This window comes from Sciurus carolinensis, unplaced genomic scaffold, assembly GCF_902686445.1.
Source record: "Sciurus carolinensis unplaced genomic scaffold, mSciCar1.2, whole genome shotgun sequence".
Classification (NCBI taxonomy): domain Eukaryota; kingdom Metazoa; phylum Chordata; class Mammalia; order Rodentia; family Sciuridae; genus Sciurus; species Sciurus carolinensis.
This window is the reverse complement of record NW_025920412.1, coordinates 24,823-51,457: the sequence shown is the minus strand read 5'-3', so window position 1 is coordinate 51,457 and position 26,635 is coordinate 24,823. Positions and strand designations below refer to the sequence as shown.

The window sequence follows — 26,635 nt, the reverse complement described above, 5'->3', positions numbered from 1 at the left end:
ACTATTATTAACTGTAGTCCTCATATTGTACATTATATCCCTCAACTTGGTTTATCATACCTATCTGCTATTTACAATTCTCTCACCTATGTCTTCCATTTCATCTCCCTCCATTCCTCTCCTGATAATCATTGTTTTATTCTCTATTTCTATATATATAACCTTTTTAAAAATGATTCCCCATGTAGGTGAGATCATGCAATATTTATTTCTGTGTCTGGCATATTTTACTTAACATACTGTTCTCCAGTTTCACCCTTATTATAATAAATGGCAGTATCTTCTTCTTTTTAAAAGTTAAACAATGATCCATTGTTTATATCAGCTTCTTTTTTAAAATTTGAAGATTTGTTTATATATTTAAAATTTGTGGTCCAGTTTTATTTATGATATTGACTAATATACCAAAAAGAAGCCTTAACCAGTTGACATTAAAACATGTATTTATTACATCATAACACACACACACACACACACACACACACACACACACACACACATACACACACAGAGTTTAGACTTATTTTATCTTTGAGTGGACTCTTTTGAATCAATAGCAAATAAAAAAACAATGTCAAACTTCTGGCTTCTCTCCCTAGAAATTATCAACTTAATTTCAGCAATAAGGACAGCTAACCACCAAAAATTACTCTGATATGAGGTAGATATTCTTCTAATATATGTTCTATGTACATAAAATTTAATTACTTCACATTTTCAAATCAACTAAGTATAGTTAACTACCAACTACCCCCTCACTGAAAAGATAAAAAAAAAAACAGTCATAGCCAATGTACCCAAGATCCCCTTGACTTAATATTGTTCTTTAAATTATATAAACTCTCTTGTGCTACACAGATAGATTTTTAGAACAGAGAAGACTAATTGTGATTTCAATTTTCTTAGGGCTTAAAACATTTTAACAATAAAGATATTTGATTATTCAATAATCTACCCATGTTAACCAGAAAATAGCTAGTTTAGAGGCTATTGGTCAAGGCAAAGAAGCTGCAAATTATGAAGTAAGTAAAATATTATGACATTATTGCCCAAAAGCAAGTAAACTTGATCACATAAATCCACACCTTCATAAAATAGTATGTTGAATAAATATTTGAGATTAAGTAATAAGCATGCAAATAAAGGTTGTGAATACTGATGAAGTTTGAGAAGTTAAAAAAATCACTAAACTCATATATATATATATATATATATATATATATATATATATATATATATATATATATAGCTACCATGTATATTATTCAAAATTGTTCCCCAGGAAATTAAGAAAAAGTTTTAGATAAGGTGCTTTTCTCATTTCCATAATGGTGAAGAGACTTCTACTCCTCTCACAAAGAGGAAGCTTCACTGTTCTATTCCCTTATTAATTTATCCTCAGAGAATGACTTGTGACCACTCAGGTACTGCCTGTGGCTTTGGCTTTATTGTTCTCCCTCAGCTGCATCAGGAGATGGTAAGGAAGTTTCTGGTGGGACTGGCTAAGTTTGACTGTGGAAACCCAACTTTTCCTACCATCAGACTCCAAATGGTGAATTGGATGGGAGGAGTAATTAAGTCAGAGAGTTCATCTTCTCAATTTTTTTTAATATTAACTGCACCTTTCTCCCCGTCCCTATAAACCTAATGGAACCAAGGAGTAGACATTCAGCTGTTGCCTTTAAGGGGCTGTCCTTTAATTTCACTCCTCATTTTCTTGACAACTGATGCCACACTTGGTTAATATGAAATGGGGTTTGTGTCATGCTGAAGAATCATACTCCAATGAGTAGGGTTAAATTTGGAGCCCTTTTAATATGATCTACTTGAAATTTGTTTTTACTTTAGATTATCCAACCCAACTTGCTGGGAGAGTTAGTTGCATGAAATCCAGTCCTTCTCAAAAAAGACATGCAAATTCATCACAAGTACACTCTTCATCCAGGTAAACAGAACACGCTCTAAGCAGCAACACTCAAAGGCCAAACACTATTAATTCATAACATAGCATTTAAACATGAGTACCTCCAGCCATGATCTTCTCTTCCAACTCTGCCATTTGTTTCTTAAAGGCCCTTAAAGCTGCCTCTTAGAAAGAAGGATGGATTCTTTTTGGTATTGTGATTTCCACCAGTTGCTCAGGGATGTTTTGGTTTTCATCTTCCCTTATTTCCATTTCAGATGCTGGGTCATGTAAGGGTTCCAGTTATCTTTCACTGACCACATCATCTGCCTGCCCATCATAACCCTTGTCTTGTGGGGTTTCATAGGGTGTTTCATATGAAGGGTGATCATATTCCTGCATTTGTTCATCTGTTTCAGTAACACTAGTCCTGTTTTCTAGCTTAGAAAGGACTTGTTCCTTGACTTGGACACAATCTGTTTCATTATCAGCCACTGGTTCACTGTAGTCCTACTCGTCCTCTGCTTTGTAGTAGTAGGGCTCTGTGTAGACATCAGAGTCAAGGGTGGTACTATATTCATTTGCAGTTGATTGAGATAACATATGAAATCTTTCCATTAAAGAAGAGCCACTGTCCTTATACCCACTAAGACTGTGTGCTTTTGTTCCATACTACTTCCAAGGCTGATTTAGCTCTCTGGAGTGTAGATACAAATTTTGGGAAGCTGAAAGTCTTATAATAAAGGTCAGTGCTTAAGTGACTATGCCAAGATTTGGGTGGGGCATCCTCTGAATCATCACTTCGTAGTTCACTTTGACTTTGATACATCATGGGCAACTGGCTTTGGTTTTGGTACAACTCATAGAAGTAGTTTCCTGATATCAATCATATTGGTCAAACCACTGGCCTTGTGGTTTATTATCTAAGCCAGGGCATGGAGAAGAGTTGCCATCCTGGGTTAAATCAAAGCTTTCAGAGTCATCTTGCAGGTCACTGTGGCATTTTCCTAAGTCTTCTAGGTCTTTATTGAAGACATCCAGTTGTTGGCCAAATAAACTGTTTGTGTCATAATCAAAAGCTTCCTGGGTTGATGAGTATAAACCTAAATCAGCTCCTTGCTCTACTTGATTTCATTCCTTCCATGGGGAAAGATCCTCAGGGGAAGAGTGCTGAGAATCACTGTAATGACTTTGGTCTCCAGATGGACACACCATGCTATTACAAATCCCACTATCCACAGTTTCTGTGTTCTCAATTTCACTCTGTACTTGGACACCTTGAGCACTCTCATTCAAATGCTGGTCCTGAGGACTGTCATACAAGGTAGGTACATCCTCCTGTTTTCTCTGCCAAAGTTTATTGTCTGAAGATGATAAAAGGGAGCTCCCATTAGTTCTAATAAAATACTGATTTTCTGAAAAGTCTTCCAAGTAAGACTGACACAATTTGGAAAAATCTGACTCAGAACGACTAAGTTTAACAGTAAAAAATCACTCTGTGAATGCCAGAGAGGCATTGCATCTGCATATTGGGTTGTGATTTGTTTTTCCAAGTTATTTGATTCTGGCAATTGTGAGGGAATTTTATCATAATCTGATTTATTTGGACTTCTGGTGCTATTAGCAGTTTTATTCTTAGATCTGGCACTGTGTGATTTTGAGCTTGACTTGGAAGGTACTTCCTTTTGTTGAAAACTCTGGTTTAGAAAGCACAGCATAATGTTTCTATTGAGGTCAGATTCTAGGTCTCCATCACTGTCATCAGGTGACTGCCAATTGTTCTTTTCGGTTTTGGGCTCTGGAGTAGATAACTTCATATCCATGTTCTCATATATCTGGGAAGATGGAATTCCTTTCTCTTTTCTTTCTCTGATATCATAAGTCAGAATATCTGTTGAGATTCCAATGCCTGTTCCCTTGAGTTTATATGACTTTTTAAAGACAGAATCCTTTGCTGAGGGGTTTCAAAGTATACAAGTATGGGTCAAGGTTTTGCATTTGGGCAGTCCCTTTGGTGTCCTATCCTCTGAGCTAATTCAATTTTAATAGCATTTGGTGCATCTGAGAAACCCATTTTATCTATTAGAATTTGTTATACCATACTTTCAATATATTCAAATCTTTCTTCAGGCTCATTTAAAAACCTCAGGCTTACTTTGCTACCCATATGACCTCTTTAATATAATCATGGATGTCTCTGGTTTCCCTCTGAGACTGGACAAACTCTCTACGGGGCTGTTCGATTTCACTTTGCACTACCTCCACTCTGCTAGAGATCTCATCAATGCAGTGCTTGAGAGCATTGACATGCCCTCATAGTTCAGAAAGTTCTGTTTCAATCTGACTTATTCCCTGAAGTTCCTTAAAGATCATTTCCATGACATCATGTGTTTGGCTAATGCAGCCAGAGGAATTGAACCCTGGCTCTAGAGCATTTGTCTTTGGTTTTCAGGCAGTTCTCTCTAAAGATTTGTTTCTTATTCCCCCAGACTTCTTCATGGTGCTCAATTCTGAATCTGAGGAGATACATTCTTGACTCTTTTTCCATTTCCTTAGCTTTCATAAAGTTCCAAGTTTTAAGCTATGCAGAGTGCACTCCCCATCAGAACTGCCCTTACAGGGTGCAAGGCTGCCTGAGCTCATCCTATTGTGTCTAACTGGCCTGGTGTGTGCTGACTGTAACTGGTTTTCTGTACTACTCCTTACTTCATTTAATGATTCTGAGTAAGAGCTCTCAACTAAAGATAGCTCTTGAAACAGATCCTCATTATCACTGTTAGTTACATTACATTTCTTTTGCAGATCATTGGCAATAGCCACTCGGTAACTGAATGTTGGTGAGAAAGAAAAGTCTTTATTTGCATTGTCTTCTTCAGTAGATAAGTTGCAAGAGGATGAACACTTTGCAATCTTCTTTACAGTGCTTTTCAAGTTATTAGAAAATTTGGGGGGTTTGGTGTGGGCAGCAGTAAGAAAATCTTAATCCTTTTTTGCTAATGATTCCTTTTTTTTTTTTTTTGGTTGTATTTCCCAGTTTCTTTGTAAACATTCCTTTGCAAAGCTTATGTATACAAGGTAAAATCAAGCTCTTGATAAGATCAGACACCACGGAGAGAAATTAGTGCAAACTTTTCTGCCCCAACAAAGTAAACAAGATATCAGTGTGAAAATTGGTAAAACCAAGGCAAGCATCACTATTCAAATGTTCTGTGAATCACTGAAAATAGCAGGAAAGGCAACTGTGGCTCTGCCACAAGGTCAGTATCCAGTGAAAACCAGAAGCAAAGTTCCATTTGTGAAAGAGATTCCTGGAGGAAGGGATTCCCAAATCTTTATCATTTCCACATGTCTTCCTGTACTGCTTGAAAAGAAAGGAATGTTAAATGAATATATAAATTCCATCCTCAATTCATCCCACTTTCAAAATTTTTCAAAAATATTTATAATGCACAATGCATGAAAAATTGCAGAGGGGTCAAGGGAATAATCTGAATTTAAATACAATTTTACTTAGAGTTTTTTATTTCTTTTCCTAAATTGCTTATGGGTAGACATAATTGAAGTAGTAATAAAAGGCAATAAAGACTATTCTTAAAAATATGCTAATAGAATGCAATTCATAGCTAAAAAGAATAAAAAATTTCAAATGACAATTCACATAGTCATATTAACTTTGTAATGCAAGTTCTAATTTATTTTCTTTCCTAAAATTGTTTTTGCTCACAGAAACAGACTTAAATTTAAATATATTCTCCCTACCCCAGAGTTTTAATTAACAAATTTATATTATTCATGTATGAATGATTTTTTTCTTATACAGATAATCTCTTCTAGCTATTTAATGGTTGGCAGTCTCTTAAATAATGACTAAAGTAATCCAAATAAACATATTTCAAATGATGAATAAATACCAAGAGAAAATAGATCTTATATAGCTACCAAACTCTTCAATGAAATATCATGACTTGGAAAAAAATTCAGGGTTACATTAGATTAGGCATTGTAAAACTGGTAAAAATACAATAGCAAAATATACTTGAAACTACAGCTGATACAGGCAAATTTTAAAAATAAGTGACTTAAGGCAGCAGAAACCAGCTTATTAATCAGTTCAAACTTGTCAGGGTGGCTGAAAACCCATGCTGGGGGTTAGAGCCATGACAGGAGATGGAATACCAAATCACACATATAAAATAATTGTGCTATGGATAAAATAAGCATACAGGTAATCAAGAACTAGTCAACTAGAGTTAACTCTATAATCTGTTGTATTGAAATGCAAGTAACTGCACAACTACATAATCATTATAATGGCTAATTTCTTGAAGAAGAAAATAAATTCATATTTTTTTACCGGTTTTATTGGTTTACTAGCACAGTGCCTTTCAGGTACTAGAGTTTTGTTGACTTGAACTGAATATTTTATCACTGAAAAGACTCCCAGGAATAAAAGAAACAGTCAAAAGCCTTGCTGGTATTGAAGTATGCATTTAGGTAGGTAAACCATCTGCCCAATTCACCAAAGCATAAATGATAAACTGCAAATTGTTGTAGGAGTCTACTGACCCTTTTTTATCAGTGCATAATAATTATACAGAATAGTGCATTTCATTGTGGCATATTTATATATGCACAAAACATAATTTCTTTATCAGCTCCTTCCACTTGGAAATCTGCCAATTTTACTTCAATCAGGTTCTCCAGGGACTTGGAGAATACATGCTCTGGCGAAGATCCAAGCTTCTCAAGAGACAGGGGAGTGAAAATGAGAAAGGGAGGGGGAAAATGGGGGAGGGAAGGAAGCTGACAAAAGAAAAGCCTGTGTCTTTCTTCTTTCTTGGTTTTTAAGCTGTCAGAAGGTAATTCCTCTTCTCTAAAACAATTTGCTATTCATTCACAATTACAACCTAGGACCTGTTTTCTACTAATGCAAATGTCATGAAACTGACTCCCAAATTAAGTTCCAAGGGCATTTATTATATCCCATTTTAACTTCTGCTTCTAAAGAAAAGGTTTTAGAAAGTAAAACAGCCATGGGATAAATAAATTGTTTTAAAGACAATTTTGATATGAAAGCATTCCACCAATCACTCAATCAAAAATCCTGGGTTTCCCACACCTAGAAATACATACTTGCTTTTTTGTTTAAATGAAAGTAACAATCTTATTAATGCCTCTTATGTTTTCATGTCTATATTTCCTGACTTGCATTACTAATTTATTGTTCTGGGCAATAATTGTTAGAAAAAGTTTGAGCAGGAAAGTTGAATCTGAGTTGAAGTCCTACTGTAACAAACACAAATCCATGAGCACCTGTCCACAATTGCATATATGTCTACATCCCAGCCACAGAATGACCTCCCAAAAGGCCTTACATTTTCTCACACCTCAGTAATTTTTATGTTCCCTCAACTAGAATATCATTCATATCCAGCCTTCCCTCTGTAAAAATTGTGTTTGAATGCTAAAATCATTTGCCCAGTGCACACTTCATCCACCATCCAAACTGAGCTCTCCTCAGTCACATACTCCAAAGACCCTATTAATTGGTCACTATTCTTCTATATTACAATCCAATATGTGCCTCCCTCCACTGGACTATGTCCTCTTTAAGGTAAAAGTTGTCATAACCAAACATCCCAAATTTTAAACATCAAAAATTCAGCACACCTAATAAACACTCAAATTTTTATTGAAGAATTAGCACTTGCTAAGTATTTCTCCCTCATTTCCCAAAATAAAACTCTGTTTAAAACTTGGTCATTTTCCTGAATTACTGGTCACAATTAATGTTACCACAATCATCCACTTACCCAGGACACATTTTAGGTTCCATAGGATCCATCCAGATTCACACCTGAGGGGACTGTGTCACATCGCATTACTGAAGCAATTATAAACTTCATAGTTTCTTATCTGGACTGTTACTATTGTGTCTTAAATAGTCTTCCTAACACTAATTTGAGCCTTGTCTCAAATACCAAATTGTTCTAAAATTAATATGTTAAAAAATACATTAACCCACCTACTTAAGACACTACCTTAGAAGTTTGTTTCCTGTCACTCCCAGGAGAACACCTGTCTCAGTGAGATTCAGGATAGCAGCTCACTGACTACCATATTTTTGTCTCAACAGTGTATCTTTTCCCATGATTTTTCTTCTGCCTCCAATTATTTTCCCCTTCCCCTTTCCATACACATATTGCTGTGATGGATATCTATATAATACCTGTGCATCTTAGATTCAGCAATGGGACAACATTAGACTCTTCAAATTTCAGTACTTCTGTGCTACCATAATATCCTGAATGTACCTTGGTTAAAGTAACACCCACAATAATTAGTCACATGAAATACTTTACCTGTGCCTCTGCCTTCCCAATCTGACTAAACTCTTAATGAATAGGGGCCATGTTTTACTTACCTTTAAATATTCATATTGCTTGATACATAATACACTCACAGTGTTTGTAGAATAAATGAATTAATGTATAAACAAATAAATTAGTGCACAAGTAGCAAATCCATGAATTAACAGGTAAACAATAAAGGTTCCAAAAAGCCTGAACTGGACCTTAAGAAATCCAGAGTAGGAACTGTGAGTAGAAGGCAAGTAACACAGATGCTCATGTAATTTCCATACATGGAGCAGCTTCTACTTTGGCCAAGAAATACCTATGATGGAGACTAATGGATGGGAAAATGTAAACAGAATGTAGAAAATTTTAAATTTGGCCAAAACAATCCTGAGTAGGAAGAGTGAAGCAGGAGTTATCACAATACAAGACCTTAAACTGTACTACAGAGCAGTAGTAATAAAAAAGGAATGGTATTGGCACCAAAAGAGACATGAAGACCAATGGTACAGAATAGAGTACACGGAGACAAACCCACATAAATAGTTACCTCATACTAGACAAAGGTGCCAGAAACATACAATGGAGAAAAACTAACCAGCTCACAAATGATGCTGGGAAAACTGGAAGTCCATATGTAGAAAAATGAAATTAGACCCCTGTCTCTCACCCTGCACAAAACTCAACTCAAAATGGATCAAATGCCTAGGAATTTTACCAGAGACCCTGCACCAAATAGAAGAAAAGTAGGTCCAAATCTTCATCATTGTAGGCTTAGGACTAGAATTGTTAACAAGACCCCCCAAAGCTCAAGAAATCAAAGCAAGAATCAATAAATGTGGTAAATACCAACTAAAAAGCTTTTTCTCAGCAAAGGAAGCAATAATGTGAAAAGAGTCAACAGAGTGGGAGAAAATCTTTGCCACACACACTCCAAATAGAGCACTAATCTCCAGAATCTATAAAGAACTCAAACTTTATACTAAAAATACAAAGAACCACATCAATAAATGGGCCAAGGAACTGGACAGACATTTCATAGAAGAAGATATACAAGCAATTAACAAATATATGAAAAGTGTTCAACATCTCTAGTAATTAGACAAATGCAAATTAAAAGAACTCTAAGATTTCATCTTTTTCTAATTAGAATGGCTGTTATTAAGAACACAAGCAATAATAGGTGTTGGCATGGATATGGGGAAAGAGAGACACACATTTACATTGCTGGTGGAGTTACAAATTGGTGCAGTGACTCTGGAAAGAAGTACAGAGATTCCTCAGAAAACTTGAAATAGACCCATCTTTTGACCCAGTTATCCCACTCTTCGGTTTATACCCAAAGGACTTAAAATCAGCATACTACAGTGGTACAGTCACATCAATGTTCATAGCAGCTCAATTCACAATACCTAGATTGTGGAACCAACCTACATGCCCTTCAATAGATGAATGGACAAGGAAACTGTGGTATATATACACAATGAAATATTATTTAGCCATAAAGAAGAATAATATTATGGCATTTGTAGATAAATGGATGGAATTGGAGAATATCATGCTAAGTGAAATAAGCCAATCCCCCCTAAAAAACAAAGACCAAATGTTTCCCTGAAAAGTGGATGATGTTACATATTGTGGGTGGGAGGGTTGGGGGTAAGAGAAGAATGGCAGAACTTTAGATTATGTAGAAGGAAATGAGAGGGGGAGGGGGCAGGGGTCTGAACAATGTTGGAATGAGAGAGACATCATTACCCTATGTATATGTATGATTACATGAATGGTGTGAATCTACATTGTGCACAACCATAAGACAAAATGTTGTACCCCATTTGTGTACAGTGAATCAAAATGCAGTCTGTAAAAATAAAAAAAATAAAAAATAAATTAAAAAATTTTAAAAAGGAAAATTTTAACTTTAAATGTTTCCATTTGATGAGGACACCTTAATGATTATTGGCTTTCAGCATGGTCCCTAGATCCATTTTACATGCATTGGGAATCTAACTCAGACACCCCAGTTATATGATCTTGAGAAAGTTACTTGAATTCTGTATAGCCTTATCATGTACATTCATTATATCAGAACAGGAATGATATCTCCTCATAGGGTATTTGTTTAAATGAATTAACACTCATGAAGTTCTTAGAGCAGCATCTAGAATGTAGTATAGTCCCCAAATAGTCATTAGCATGGCTACTAAGAAGGATAGTGAAAAGACACAAGAAGCAATTACTGATGAATTGGGTGATATTTTCTGTGAAAAGCAGGAGGAAATTTAGGAATCCTTTTCAGTTAAAGATGAATAATACATACATTCTAGAGAAGCAGCTGGAAAATAAAGAACGATGCCTTACCTCTCTATGGTTTAGTGAGTGACACATTTCTGATACTAAAATCTCACCTTCTCGGTTATTGGGTGTGTTGCATTGATGTGACCAAAATACTTGACAAGAACAGTTTAGAGGAGGGAAAGTTCATTTGGGGTTCACAGTTTCAGAAATCTCAGTCCATAATTAGTCAACTCCATTGCTCTGGGCCTGAGATAAGGCAGAACATCATGGCAGAAGGCTATAGTAGAAGAAAACTGCTCAGCTCAGGGAAGATGGGAAGCAGAGAAAGAGTATGTGTGAAAGAGGAGTCAGGGGGAGAAGACTTAATCTCCAATGACATACCCCCAGTGACCTATTTTCTCCAGCCATGCCCCACTTACCTACAGTTATCACTCAGATAGTCTATTCAAATTACTAAGCCATCTAATTGATTTTTATGATGATTAGGTTATAACTTTTATATTCTAATCATTTCACCTCTGAACCTTTCTCCTTTAAAACAGGAACTTTTGGGAGACACCTCCTATCCACATCACAACACAGGGTTGGTTCTTTGTGTGTGTGTGTGAGAGTGTGTGCATGCTATAATTCCATCATAAAAACACAGCTGCCTTAGGAAAAGGAATAGTGAATACAATGTCCTGACCATGAGACCTCTTTCAGACAATTGACTGGGAGAGGGAAGAAATCTGACATTTATTGCACATCTGCTATACTCTAGAAACAAACTATCCCAATAATCCTCATGGAAACCCTGAATAAGACATTATTATGCTTGTTATTAGGATAAGTAGACAATGGCTTCAAAGAGATAAAAGGGACATGGCCTAAAACCATACATATAAATAAAGTAAAAACACAGCTTGGTCCTTGATCCTGGAGTCTCTGAAGAGTTTCACTTTGTATGTAAAGTGAATATTACTAGTGATAATTGACATATATTCTTACACCACCCATACAAACCCACATACTTACTCTTCTCTCTGCAGTTCATGTTTTTTTAAAAAGGAAAGAGCTCATATCACAGCAAAGTTAATAGGGGTGGTTTGGCTAGATGGTAAAGAGAGGACCAGTGCACCAGGATAGCAACATCTACTTAGCAACTGCTTGAGTTCAAAAGTCATACTCACTCCCCAGTTGTGTTAACTTTAATTACATAACCACACATTGCATTCAGTAGAGAAATTTCAGGGTAAGAATTAAGGTTTTTAGAATGAAATCTTTGAAGGAGATTAAAACATGTTATCGTGGGAAACCTTAGTAATAACATTTAATTATTACTTACTTTGTGCCAAACATTGTTAATGCAATTTTCTGAAATTCACCTGATTTCATTCCCATAATAATTGGATCAAAAAAGTATTTTTATTTTCCAGAAAAAGAAGCCAAGGTTTTGAGATTTGGGCAACTTGTCTTACATCATGCAATTAACAAGCAACATCTCTTTGACTCTGAGCCCCAGATTTGGACTGCAAGTATGTATGCTCTGAAAATAGTATTAGCATTTAATAGTAATTCATCTTTATTTTTCTGTTTTTGCTAACAAATCCATTTGTAAAAGCACTATTTAATAGGTCTAAAACTAGGTGTCCTGGTGGACTAAATGAACTAATTAACCTTTATCTAGTCAGCAATTTATTGCAAAATCACTACCAGAATTCAGTTAAAACACTTTCAGATCAATAAATGATTCCATGTTCCTTATCAAATGCATTTAAATAGGTGGGCAAAGTAATTAGAGGTTAATTTTCAAGACCTGCCATGATGCAGACCAGCTAGCCCACCTCCCCAGGTCCTGCCCTATGGACTTGAGTGTGATGTTTGTTTCAACATCCCTGACTCTGACTTCCTAGGTTCCTGTCCTTGGCATAGGAACCTTACACTTCTCACCTGAGTTTCTTTCTGTATTATCTGCTTAATCCTAACATAATAGGATAGTAGGGTGTCCTCATGCTTAACTGCTCCTTCAGTTGCACTAAGTTTATGTTAAGCATCCTGCACTGAATTTAGGATTGTAATTCATTTCCCACAGAACACAGAAAGAAAGGCCCTGATTCTTATTTCTGTAGCTCCTCATCACTAGAAAATGTCTTAATTTCTTCCAAAATTAAATATAAGTGTTAAATAAGTCAATTTCACCAAGTATCTATTCAATAGTAAATTCTTGGTGATTTGGAAAACAATTGACTCACAGAAACTTTTCATCAGATGGGAAAGCAGAGTTGTTCAAACAGAGAAAAAGAAACCTAACTGCAGAGAAGGTGCATGTAAGTAAGAAAAGACCAGAGGTAAAGCAGCATTGACCATGATGTTGTACAGGTAAATTTAACAGTAGGGTCCTTCAAGCACAGCAAAGGTGTAAAGAAGAGTATTTGGAGAAGGAAGAGCAAGCCAGCCATACCCATATCCAGTGTTATAAGCCACAAGCACTGATGGGAAAGAACAAATGGAGATGACACAGATGATGTGTAAGCTGATAATAAAGATCAAGTTTTAAAAAGAAACTTCTAAAATATCTTCACTGGATCAATGAAAATTTATACCTGTTTTCTATGTATTTTACATATAAAAGGGTAAAAAATGATGTATATAATGTGACTGATTATCACAGGGATGCTGTGACAATGAAAATGAATAAAGCTAAGGTTTGTGTATATGTCGCTCACAGGTCCATGTGTTGTAGATTTGGTCCCCAAAGTGGTGCCTCTGGGCTGAAATTGAAGTTGCATTTCTGAGAAATTTTCACAAATCGATTTCAATGAAACTTTGCCTATCATCTCACCTCCTCATACACACATGGCTTTGAAGATTTGGTGTTTCCAGCATGCATGGTGCTTCTGTTATGACAATTCTGTTTCTATTTCCATCAATTGAGCTTTCATTAGGCACGCAGAATTAGGCTGCAAATGAAAAACGTTTATGAGCAAATGCATGACTAGATTTCAGTGAAACTCTGGGTATTTTCTCTTTTCCTCATTCCCACTCTTCCCCCCAAATCTGAGGTCTCTACCTCCAGGTTATCTAGGCAAGCCCCTTATGTATTGCTGTTGCACTACTCTAGCATGCAGGCTGAATACAGTAGAAATTGAAGTTGTTTTTCTGTGAAAGTTTCACCAATGGATTTCAATGAAACTTTGCCTATCATCTCTCCTCCTCATAACCAATTTTCTCCAAAGATGTGGTGTTCCATCATGCACGGTGCTTCTGTTATAACAATCTGTTTTGATTTCCATGAATTGAGCTTTCCCTATGCAGGCAGAGATAGACTACAACTGAAGAGCGTTTTCTGAGCAAATGCACGAATGGATCTCCATGAAAATCTGGGTATTTTCTCTTTTCCTAATTTCCACTCTGCCCCCAACATCTGAGCACTATACCTCCATGTTTTCTAGGCAAGCCCATTATGTATTGCTGTAGCAGTACTCTAACGTGCAGGCTCAATAGGGTTGAAATTTAAGTTGCTTTTCTGAGAAAATTTCACAAATGGATTTCAATGAAATTTTACCTATCATCTCTCCTCCTCATTTCCATTTTGCTCTGATGATGTGGTGGTTCCACCATGCAAGGTGCTTGTGTTATAACAATCTGTTTCGATTTCCATGAATGGAGCTTTCCCTATGCACACAGAGTTAGGCTGCAACTGAAGAGCGTTTTCTGAGCAAATGCACGACCGGATTTCTATGAAACTCTGTGTATTTTCTCTTTTTCTCATTCCCAGTCTGCCACCCACATCTGAGGACTCTACCACCAGGTTATCTAGGCAAGCCCCTTATGAATTGCTGTTGCAGTACTTCAACGTGCAAGCTGAATATGGCTGAAATTCAGTTGCTTTTCTGAGAAAGTTTCTCAAATGGATTTCAGTGATTTCTTGCCTATCATCTCTCCTCCTCCTTTGCACTTCGTTCCAAAGATGTGGTGGTTCCCCCATGCATGGTGCTTCTGTTATAACAATCTGTTTTGATTTCCATGAATTGAGCTTTCCCTATGCATGCAGAGTTAGTCTGCAACTTAAGAGAATTTTCTGAGCAAATGCACGACTGGATTTCCGTGAAACTCTGGGTCTTTTCTCTACTCCTCATTCCCACTCTGCCCCCAACATCTGAACAATCTACCACTAGGTTTTCTAGGCAAGCCCCTCATGTATTGCTGTTGCACTACTCTAACGTGCAGGCTTAATACGGATGAAATTGCACGAATCTGAGAAAGATGCACGAATGAATTCAAGGAAAGTTTGCCTATCATCTCTCCTGCTCATACCCAATTTGCTCTGAAGAAGTGGTTCCACCATGCACGGAGCTTCTTTTATAACAATCTGTTTCAATTTTTATGAATTGAGCTTTCCCTATGCATGCAGAGTTAGTCTGCAACTTAAGAGCATTTTCTGAGCAAATGCACAACTGGATTTCCATGAAACTCTAGGTCTTTTCTCTTTTCCTCATACCCACTCTTCCCCAACATCAGAGGACTCTACCTCCAGGTTTTCTAGGAAGCCCCTTATGTATTTCTGTTGCAGTATTTTTATGTGCAGACTGAATAAGTCTGAAATTGAAGTTACTTTTCTGCGAAAGTTTAATGAATCGACTTCAATGAGAGTTTGCATATCATCTCTCCTGCTCATACCCACTTTGCTCCGAAGATGTGGTGGTTCCACCATGCACGATGCTTTGGTTATAACAATCTGTTTTGATTTCCATGAATTGAGCTTTCAATATGCATGCAGAATTAGAAAGAGCATTTTCTGAGCATTTTCACGAATGGATTTCCATAAAACTCTGGGTATTTCTCTTTTCCCCATTTGCCAGGGTCCAGCCCTAGCAGGAGTTCATGGGTTCCACACTGGTAAACGGGGTGCGGGGAGACAGCATCAGTGATGGATGGAGAATGAAAGACACAGACTCTAGTTCTGGTGCAATCAATCCCACTTTATTCTGGGGAAGGCTGGGTTTATATACATTTGTTTTCAGGCTACAATGGCAGTCTTTTGGTTAATATTAAAGAAGTTTACAAATCATAGGCAGAAAACAACAACCTTACAGATTATCCTTACCTAATCACAATTGTTTTAAGAATATCTAACTACATCAATGAGCTAATACAATGTTTATTTCCTTAATATCTAAACTCTATGTGACCTATGACTATTCTTATTATTCTCACGGTTAAAGCGATAGACAAGTAATCTCATGTGACCATCTCTACTAGGTCCATCTGGTTAATATCTAAATTGCTGAGTTAAGCATTACAGGAGGTCAGTGGTCCCAATGGTTATTGTGTACCAACATTTATTATAGGGGTGACATATTCTTTGTAGGAAGGAAGGAATGTTGTGAAACCTTATTTTTTTACCCTACCACCACAAATAAACAAAACCATCATTAGAATTCAACCAGTCTGTTGGAGACAAAGGCAGATCTATAACTATTTTCTCCAGAGGCTTTCAGGGACTCATTGCACGGTTGCAAAATTATTTTTAATTTTGTTAGTGGTAAAGACCCATTGTTTTTCAGATTGTAAGTAATATTTTCTGGAATTTTTGTTGTATTCCCCTCATCCCCTTAAGAAATCCATTCAGACTGAAATGAGTAATATATTATCAGAAAAACACAGCAGAAAAAACACCATGCTCCAGAGCAAAACATCCGGCAATTCCTTTTAGGATGAGCCTTTGCAATCATCCTCCAGAGGATGTTTGTCAAGCACTGGATGGAATTCTGGACACCCCTGCACTCATTCCCACCTGCCCCAAACATCAGTGCACTCTACCTCCAAGTTTTCGAGGCAAGACCCTCAGATATTTCTGTTGCAGTACTCTAACCTGCAGGCTGAATAGGGCTGAAATTGAAGTTGCTTTACTGAGAAAGTTTCACGAATGAATTTCTTTTCTTTTTATTGTAAACAATTCAGATACAGGTTGGTTCTCTATTTGTACATGGAGTCAAGGCATACCATTTGTGTAAACATAAATTTACATAGGGTAATGTTGTTTGGTTCATTCTGTTATTTTTCCCTTCCCCCCACCCCTCTCACCCCTCTTTCCCTCTATACAGTCTTTCCATCCTCCATTCTTACCATCCTCCTTATCACTAACACTAAATCTAACCCTAACCCTAATGCTAACACCTCCCAACCCCCATTATATGTCATCATCCACTTATCAGAGAGATCATTCATCCTTTAGTTTTTTGGGATTGGCTTATCTCACTTAGCATGATATTCTCCAATTTCATTCATTTGCCTGCAAATGCCTAATTTTATCATTCTTCATGGTGGAGTAATATTCCATTGTATATATACGCCACAGTTTCTTTATCCATTCATCAATTGAAGGACATCTAGGTTGGTTCCACAATCTGGCTATGGTGAATTGAGCAGCAATGAACATTGATGTGGCTGTATCTCTGTAGTATGCTGATTTTAAGTCCTTTGGGTATAGGCCAAGGAGTGGGATAGCTGGATCAAATGGTGGTTCCATTCCAAGCTTTCTGAGGAATCTCCATACTGCTTTCCAGAGTGACTGCACTAATTTGCAACTCCACCAACAATGTATGAGTGTACCTTTTACCCACATCCTCGCCAACACCTATTGTTGCTTGTATTCTTGATAATCGCCATTCTAATTGTGGTGAGATGGAATCTTAGGGTAGTTTTGATTTGCATTTCTCTTTTTACTAGAGATGTTGAACATTTTTTCATATATCTGTTGATTGCTTGTATATCTTCTTCTGTGAAGTGTCTGTTCATTTCCTTAGCCCATTTGTCGATTGGATTATTTGTATTCTTTGTGTAGAATATTTTGAGTTCTTTATAGATTCTGGAAATTAGCGCTCTATCTGAAGTATGAGTGGCAAAGATATTCTCCTACTCTGTAGGCTCTCTCTTCACATTGCTGATAGTTTCCTTTGCTGAGAGAAAGCTTTTTAGTTTGAATCTATCCCAGTTGTTGATTCTTGCTTTTACTTCTTGTGCTATGGGAGTCCTGTTAAGGAAGTCTGATCCTAAGCCAACAAGTTGAAGATTTGGACTTACTTTTTCTTCTATAAGATGCAGGGTCTCTGGTCTGATTTCAAGGTCACTGACCCGTTTTGAGTTGAGTTTTGTGCAGGGTGTTAGATAGGGGTTTAATTTCATTCTATTGCATATGGATTTCCAGTTTTCCCAGCACCTTTGTTGAAGAGGGTATCTTTTCTCCATTGCATAATTTTGGCCCCTTTGTCTAGTATGAGAAAATTGTACTTACTTGGGTTTGTGTCCATGTTCTCTATTCTGTACCATTGATCTACCTATTTTGGTACCAATACCATGCTGTTTTTGTTATTATTGCTTTGTAATAGAGTTGAAGTTCTGGTATTGCAATACCCCCTGCTTTGCTCTTTCTACTGAGGATTGCTTTAGCTATTCTGGGTTTTTTATTCTTCCAGATGAATTTCATAATTGCTTGCTCTATTTCTGTAAGGTACATCATTGGGATTTTAATTGGAATTGCATTAAATCTGTATAGCACTTTAGGTAGTATGGCCATTTTGACAATATTAATTCTGCCTATCCAAGAACATGGGAGATCTTTCAATCTTCTAAGGTTTTCTTTAATTTCTTTCTTTAGTGTTCTGTAGTTCTCATTGTAGAAGACTTTCCCCTCTTTTGTGAGATTGATTCCCAAGTATTTTATTTTTTCTGATGCTATTGTGAATGGGGTAGATTTCCTAATTTCTCTTTCTGAAGATTCATCGCTTATGTATAAAAATGCATTGGATTTATGAGCATTGATCTTGTAACCTGCTACTTTACTGAATTCACTTATGAGTTCTAAAAGTTTTCTGGTGGAATTTCCAGGTTCCTCTAAATATATAATCATGTCATCAGTGAACAGGGATAGTTCTTTTCCAAATCATATCCCTTTAATTTCTTTGGTTTGTCTAATTGCTCTGGCTAGAGTCTCAAGGACGATGTTGAATAGAAGTGGTGAAAGAGGGCATCCCTGCCTTGTTCCAGTTTTTAGGGGGAATGCTTTCAGTTTTTCACCATTTAGGATGATATTGGCCATGGGCTTAGCATAGATGGCCTTTGCAATGTTAAGGAATGTTCCGACTACCCCAATTTTTTCTAGTGTTTTGAGCATGAAGGAATGTGTATTTTATCAAATGCTTTTTCTGCATCTATTGAAATAATCATGTGATTCTTAACTTTAAGTCTGTTGATATGGTGAATCACATTTATTGATTTCTGGATGTTGAACCAACCATGCATACCTGGGATAAAACCCACTTGATCATGGTGCACTATCTTTTTAATATACTTTTGTATGTGATTTGCTAAAATTTTGTTGAGAATTTTTGTGTCGATGTTCATTAAGGATATTGGTCTGAAATTTTCTTTCCTCGATGTGTCTCTGTCTGCTTTAGGTATAAGGGTGATATTGGCTTCATAGAATGAGTTTGGGAGGGTTCCCTCCTCTTCTATTTCATGGAATACATTGAGGAGTATTGGAATGAGCTCTTCTTTAAAGGTTTTGTAGAACTTGACTGAGAACCCATCTGGTCCTGGACTTTTCTTTGTTGGTAGGCTTTTGATGACCTCTTCTGTTTCATTGCTTGAAATTGATTTATTTAAGTTGTGTATGTCCTCCTTGTTCATTTTAGGTAATTCATATGTTTCTAGAAACTTGTTGATGTCTTCAAGGTTTTCTGTTTTGTTGGAGTATAGATTTTCAAAATAGCTTCTAATTATGTTTTGTATTTCACTCATGTCTGTTGTGATATTTCCTTGTTCATTTGGAATTTTAGTAATTTGAGTTTTCTACCTCTTTCTCTTTGTTAGTGTGGCTAAGGGTTTATCAATTTTGTTTATTTTTTCAAAGAACCAACTATTTATTTTGTAAATTTTTTTATTGTTCTTTTTGTTTCAATTTCATTGAATTTGGCTGATTTTAACTATTTCCTGTCTTCTACTACTTTTGGTGTTGGTCTGTTCTTCTTTTTCTAGGGCTTTGAGCTGTAGTGTTAAGTCATTTATTTGTTGATTTCTACTTCTTTTGTTGAATGCTCCCCATGAAATAAATCTTCCTCTAAGTACTGCTTTCATAGCGTCCCAGATATTTTGATATGATGTATCTTCATTCTCGTTTACTTCTAAGAATTTTCTTATTTCCCTCCTGATGTCTTCTGTTATCCATTAATCATATAATACCATCTTATTTAACCTCCTGGTATTGGAGAAATTTCTGTTTTTTATTCTGTCATTTTTTTTTCTAATTTTAATCCATTATGATCTGATAGAGTACAAGGTAGTATCTCTTACTTCTTGTATTTGCTAACAGTAGCTTTGTGGCATAAAATATGGTCTATTTTAGAGAAGGATCCATGTGCTGCTGAGAAGAAAGTGTATTCATTCTTTGTTGGATGGTATATTCTATATATGTCTGTTAAGTCTAAATTGTTGATTGTGTTATTGAGATCTATGGTTTCTTTATTCAGTTTTTGTTTGGAAGATCTATTCAGTGGTGAGAGAGGTGTGTTAAAATCGCCTAGTATTATTGTGTTGTGGTCTATTAGATTTCTGGAATTGAGAAGGATTTGTTTGACGTACGTGGGTGAGCCACTTTTTGGGGCATAGATATTTATGATTGTTATGTCTTGCTAATTTATGCTTCCCTTAAGCAGTATGCAATGTCCTTCTTTATCCCTTCTGACTAGTTTTGGCTTGAAGTCCACATTATCTGAAATGAAGATGGATACTCCAACTTTTTTGCTGTGTCCATGTGCATGGTATGTTTTTTCCCATCCTTTCACCTTAATCTATGGGTATCTCTTTCTATGAGATGAGTCTCTTGCAGGCAGCATATTGTTGGATTTTTCTTTTTAATCCAATCTGCCAGTCTATGTTTTTTGATTGATGAGTTCAGGCCATTAACATTCAGGGTTATTATTGTGATATGATATGTATTCCCAGTCATTTGACTCATTTTTGTTTTTTGACATGATTTATTTTCTCCTTTATTTGGCCATTCATTTAGGCTAGTTCCTCCCATTGCTAGTTTGCATTGTTGTTTCTCATCTCTTTCTCATGAAATATTTTGTTGAGAATGTTCTATAATGCCGGCTTTCTTTTTGTAAATTCCTTTAGCTTTTGTTTATCATGGAAGGATCTTATTTCATCGTCAAATCTGAAAGTAGGATTTGCTGGGTATAAAATTCTTGGTTGGCATCCATTTTCTTTCAGGGCTTGGTAAATGTTGTTTCAGGCCCTTCTAGCTTTTAGGGTCTGGATTGAAAAATCTTCTGATATTCTTATTGGTTTCCCCCTGAATGTAATTTGATTCTTTCCTCTCACGGTCTTTAAAATTCTGTCATTATTCTGTATGTTAGGTATTTTCATAATAATATGCCTTGGTGTGGGTCTGTGGTAATTTTGTATATTTGGAATCCTATAAACCTCTTGTACTTCGTTTTCCATTTCATTCTTCAGATTTGTGAAATTTTTCAATATTATTTCATTGAATAAATTGTTCATTCCTTTGGTTTGTTTCTCTAAGCCTTTCTCATTACCTATAATTGTTAACTTTTGCCTCTTTATCATATCCCATAATTCTTGTAGATTCTGTTCATGATTTCTTACTATCTTCTCTGTTCAGTCAACTTTGTTTTCAAGAGTAAATATTTTGTCTTCAATGTCTGAGGTTCTGTCTTCCAGGTGCTCTATCATATTGGTTATGCTTTCTATGGAGTTTTTAACTTGGTTTATTGTTTCCTTCATTTGAAGGATTTCTGTTTTTTGTTTTTTTTTTTCAGTATCTCTAACTCTTTATTGGAATGATCTCTTGCTTCCCATATTTGGTCTTTTAACTGTTGATTGGGGTGATCTTTTAATGCCTGCTTTTGCTCTTTCATCTCCTCGTTTTCTTCCCTGATTGTTTTAATTACGTACATTCTGAACTCCCTTTCTGACATTTCTTCTGCTGTGCTGTCATTGGGTTTTATTGATATAGTATCTAAGTTTGTTTGGGACATTTTCTTCCCTTGTTTTCTCATATTGGTCAGATGTCAGTGGGACTCTGAGATAGTGCACATTTCCTTTATTGGCTTATAGCATCCCTGTAGATTTCCAGTGTATCACCTCTCAGCCTTCAGTAGCCTGAAACCTTGGAGGAACTTAATAATGCAGTGCTTCTGGAGAAAGCTGCCCCTAGCCCGCTACTGGTTCCAGGACTTGGAGCAGGCTCTGTGCGGAAAGACTCTCACTGGGGGGCCTGTTCCGAGAAGCTGACCATGTGGGAGGAGTCCAACGCCAAAGTGAGCAGGGCTACCTGGGGAAGACTCTAGCTGTCCTTCCCTGCTCTGATAAGCTGCCCCTATCTGGGCCTGCCACCTAGGCCGAGCTTCACCCGGTGGGGGAGACTCACCCCTTTGCTCAATTTTAGTCTGAGTCTCTCAATGTCTCCCCTTCATGAATCCTGGCTTTTGGAGCAACAGGTGATGCAGTCACCCTTTAGTCCGCCATCTTTGATCACCTCATTGAAAGAGCCTGCAGTCGGAGGGGGCAGGGCTCCCTGGAGAAGTCTCTGGCTGCCCTGCCCTGGTCCCAGAGGCTGCCTGTGGGTCGGAGCTATCCACTGGCTCAGGGACTTGTGGCTGGCTCTGTGTAGAAAGGCTCTCACTGGGCAGTCTGCTCCAAGAAGCTAGCCTTGAAAGGCGCATCCCACCAGAGGGAGCTAGGCTACTTGGGAAGTCCCTGTTTGCCCTGTCCTGGTGCCTGAAGCTGCCTGCGGGCCAGAGCTCGCCGCACTGGCTCTGGGACTTGGAGTTGGTTTTGTGCAGAAAGGCTCTCATGGGGGGCCTGCTCCAAGAAGCTGGAGAAGCTGGCTATGTGGGAGGAGCCCACCGCCGAAGTGAGCAGTGCTACCTGGGGAAGACTCTAGCTGCCCTGCCCTGCTCTGATAAGTTGCACCTATCCGGGCCTGCTGCCCAGGCTGAGCTTCACCCAGTGGGGGAGACTCACCCCATTGCTCTATTTTAGTCCGAGTTTCCCAATGCCTCCCTTTCTTGAATCCTGGGTTCTGGAGTGACAGGAGATGCAGTCACCCTCTAGTCCGCCATCTTGGATCACACGAATCAATTTCAATGAAACTATGCCTAAAACTGTCCTCCTCATACCCACTTTGCTCTGAACTTATGGTTGTTCCACCATATATGGTGCTTCTGTTAAAACAATCTGTTTTGATTTTTATGAATTGAACTTTCCTTATGCATGAACATTTAGGCTGCAACTGAAGAGAATTTTCTGAGCAAATACACCTCTGTATTTCCATGAAACTCTGGGTATTTTCTCTTTACCTCACTCCCACTCTGTCCCCAATCTGAGCACTCTACCTCAAGGGTTTCTAGGCCAACCCTTATTTATTGATGTTGAAGTACTCTAACATGCAGGTTGCACAGAGCTGAAATAGAAGTTGCATATCTGAGAAATTTTCACAAATCCATTTCAATGAAACTTTACCTATCATCTCTCCTCCACATACACACTTTGCCCCAAAGATGTGTTGTTCCACCATGCATGGTGCTTCTGTTATAACAATCTGTTTCAATTTCCATGAATTGAGTTTTCCATACGCACGCAGATTTAGGCTGCAACTGAAGTGCATTTTCTGAGCAAATGCATGAATGGTTTTCAATGAAACTCTGCGTATTTTCTCTTTTCCTCATTCCCACTCTGCCCCCCAATCCTTAGGTCTCTACCACCAGGTTATCTAGGCAAGCACCTTATGTATTTTTGTTGCACTACTCTAGTGTGCAGGTTGAATGCGGTAGAAATTGAAGTTGCTTCTCTAAGAAAGTTTCACAAATGGATTTCAATGAAACTTAGCCTATCATCTCTCCTCCTCTTAACCACTTTGCTCCAAAGTGGTTCCACCATGCACGGTGCTTCTGTTATAACAATCTGTTTTGATTTCCATGAATTGAGCTTCCCAAATGCATGCAGAGTTAGTCTGCAACTGAAGAGCGTTTTCTGAGCAAATGCATGAATAGATTTCCATGAAACTCTGGGTATTTTCTCTTTTCCTAATTCCCACTCTGCCCCCAACATCTAAGCACTCTACCTCCAGGTTTTCTAGGCAAACCCCTTATGTATTGCATTCGCAGTACTCTAACGTGTAAGCTGAATAGGGCTGAAAATTAAGTTGCTTTTCTGAGAAAGTTTCACAAATGGATTTCAATGAAACTTTGCGTATCATATCTCTTCCTCATACCCACTTTGCTCTCAAGATGTGGTGATTCCACCATGCACGGTGCTTCTGTTATAACAATCTGTTTCGATTTCCATGAATTGAGCTTTCACTATACACGCTGATTAGGCTGCAACTGAAGAGCGTTTTCTGAGCAAATACACAACTAATTTCCATGAAAATCTACCACTTTTCTCTTTTCCTCATTCCACTCTGCCCCCAACATCTGAGCACTTTACCCCTAGGTTTTCTACGCAATCCCCTTATGTATTGCTTTTGCAGTATTCTAACATGCAGGCTGAACAGGACTGAAATTGAAATTGCTTTTCTGAGAAAGTTTCACGAATGGATTACAATGAAACTGTGCCTATCATCTCTCCACCTCATACCCACGTTGCTCTGAAGATGTGGTGGTTCCACGATGCACGGTGCTTCTGTGATAACAATCTTTTTTGATTTCTTATAAATTGAGCTTTCGCTATGCACACAGATTTAGGCTGCAACTGAAGATCGTTTTGTGAGCAAATGCACGACTTGCTTTCCATGAAACTCTGGGTATTTTCTCTTTTCTTCATTCACACACTGCTCCCAACATGTGAACACTGAACCTGCAGGTTTTCTAGGCAAGCCCCTTATGTATTGCTGTTGCAGTACTCTAACCTGCAGGATTAATAGGCCTGAAATTGAAATTGCTTTTCTGAGAAAGTTTCACGAATGCATTTCACTGAAAGTTTGCCTATTGTCTCTCCTCCTCATACCCAATTTGCTCCAAAGATGTGGTTGTTCCACCATGAACGATGCTTCTGTTATAGCAATCTGTTTCGATTTCCATCGATTAAGCTTTTCCTATGCACGCAGAGTTAAGCTGCAACTGAAGAGCGTTTTCTGAGCAAATGTATGACTGTATTTCCATGAAACTCTGTGTCTGTTCTCTTTTCCTCATTCCCACTCTTCCCCAACATCTGAGCACTCTACCTCCAGGTTTTCTAGGCAAGCCACTTATGTATTCCTGTTGCAGTACTCTAACGTGCAGGCTGAATAGGGCTAAAATTGAAGTTGCTTTACTGAGAAAGTTTCACGAATGGATTTCAATGAAAGTATGCCTATCAACTGTCCTCCTCATTCCCACTTTACTCCACAATTATGGTTCTTCCACCATATATGGTGCTTCTGTTATAACAATCTGTTTTGATTTTTATGAATTGTCATTCCCTATGCATGCATTGTTAGGCTGCAACTGAAGAGCATTTTCTGAGCAAAAGCACCATTGTATTTCCGTGAAACTCTGGGTATTTTCTCTTTTCATCATTCCCACTCTGCCCCCAACATCTGGGTACTCTACCTCCAGGGTTTCTAGGCCAACCCCTCATGTATTGCTGTTGCAGTACTCTAACGTGCAGGCTGAACAGGGCTGAAATTGAAGTTGGAGTTGTGAGAAATTTTCACAAATTGATTTCAATGAAACTTTGCCTATCATCTCTCCTCCTCACACCCACTTTGCTCCGTAGATGTGTTGTTTCCAGCATGCATGGTTCTTCTGTTATTACAATCTGTTTCTATATCCTTGAATTGAGCTTTCCCTATGGATGCAGAATTAGGCTGCACCTGAAGAGCTTTTTGTGAGCAAATGCACGACTGGATTTCCATGAAACGCTTGATATTTTCTATTTTCCTCATTCCCACTCTTCCCCCAACATCTGAGCACTCTACCTCCAAGTATTCTAGGCAAGCCCCTTTTGTATTTCTTTTGCAGTACTCTAACGTGCAGACTGAATAGGACTGAAATTCAAGTTGATTTTCAGAGAAAGTTTCATGAATCGAATACAATAAAACTTAGTCTATCATCTCTCCTCCTCATACCCACTTTGCTCTGAAGATGTGGTGGTTCCACCATGCATGGTTCTTCTGTTATCACAATGTTTCAATTTCCATGAACTGAGCTTTCCCTGAGCACGCAGAGTTAGGCTGCTACTGAAGAGCATTTTCTGAGCAAATGCACGATGGGATTTCTATTAAACTCTTGGTCTTTTCTCTTTTCTTCATTCTCACTCTGCCCCCAATATCTGAGCACTCTACCTCCAGGTTTTCTAGGCTAGCCCCTTATGTCTTTCTGTTGCAGTACTCTAATGTGCAGGCTGAATAGGGCTGAAATTGAAGTTGCTCTACTGAGAAAGTTTCAGGAATGGATTTCAATAAACTTTGCCTATCATCTCTCCTCCTCATTCCCACTTTGCTCTGATAATATGGTGGCTCCATCATGCACGGTGCTTCTGTTATAACAATCTGTTTTGATTTCCATGAATTGAGCTTTCCAAATGCATGCAGGTTAGGCTGCAACTAAAGAGCATTTTCTTTGCAAATGTATGACTGGATTTCGATGAAACTCTTGGTATTTCCTCTTTTCCTCATTCCCACTCTGCCCCCAACATCTGAGCATAATATAGTCTGTTTAGTCATCTCCATCAGTGTCTGGGCTACAACATTCTCATGGAGTCAGATCTGTCAACCCATCATATTTTGCACTGGTTTTATGTACATGATGAAATCATTGATTCATTAGTAGTGCATAGGTGATTATAGTGTGTGACCAACACCATTAGCTTAACAGACTGGATTCTATCTCTAACATATTTAAGTCTAAATCACTTTGTCTACTTAAACTTTTGAAATTCTGATTTCCAGTAATCAGGTCAGTGGTTCCTACAGCTGTGGAGCCCGCTATACCTTGTCCCACTAGGAGGGGAACTAAGACAGGGGCCGCTTGTTTAGATATTAGTCCCATATGCTTTTTTCTTCCCTCTTTATCATAATAGTACATCTGGGGAA

General features: G+C 37.7%; 1 pseudogene; it reads right to left on the bottom strand.

Annotated features, from left to right (window-relative positions):
* Nucleotides 1-2,011: 2,011 nt before the first annotated feature.
* LOC124975707 (protein unc-13 homolog C-like) lies at nucleotides 2,012-5,015 on the bottom strand (annotated as a pseudogene).
* Between the last annotated feature and the right edge of the window lie 21,620 nt (nucleotides 5,016-26,635).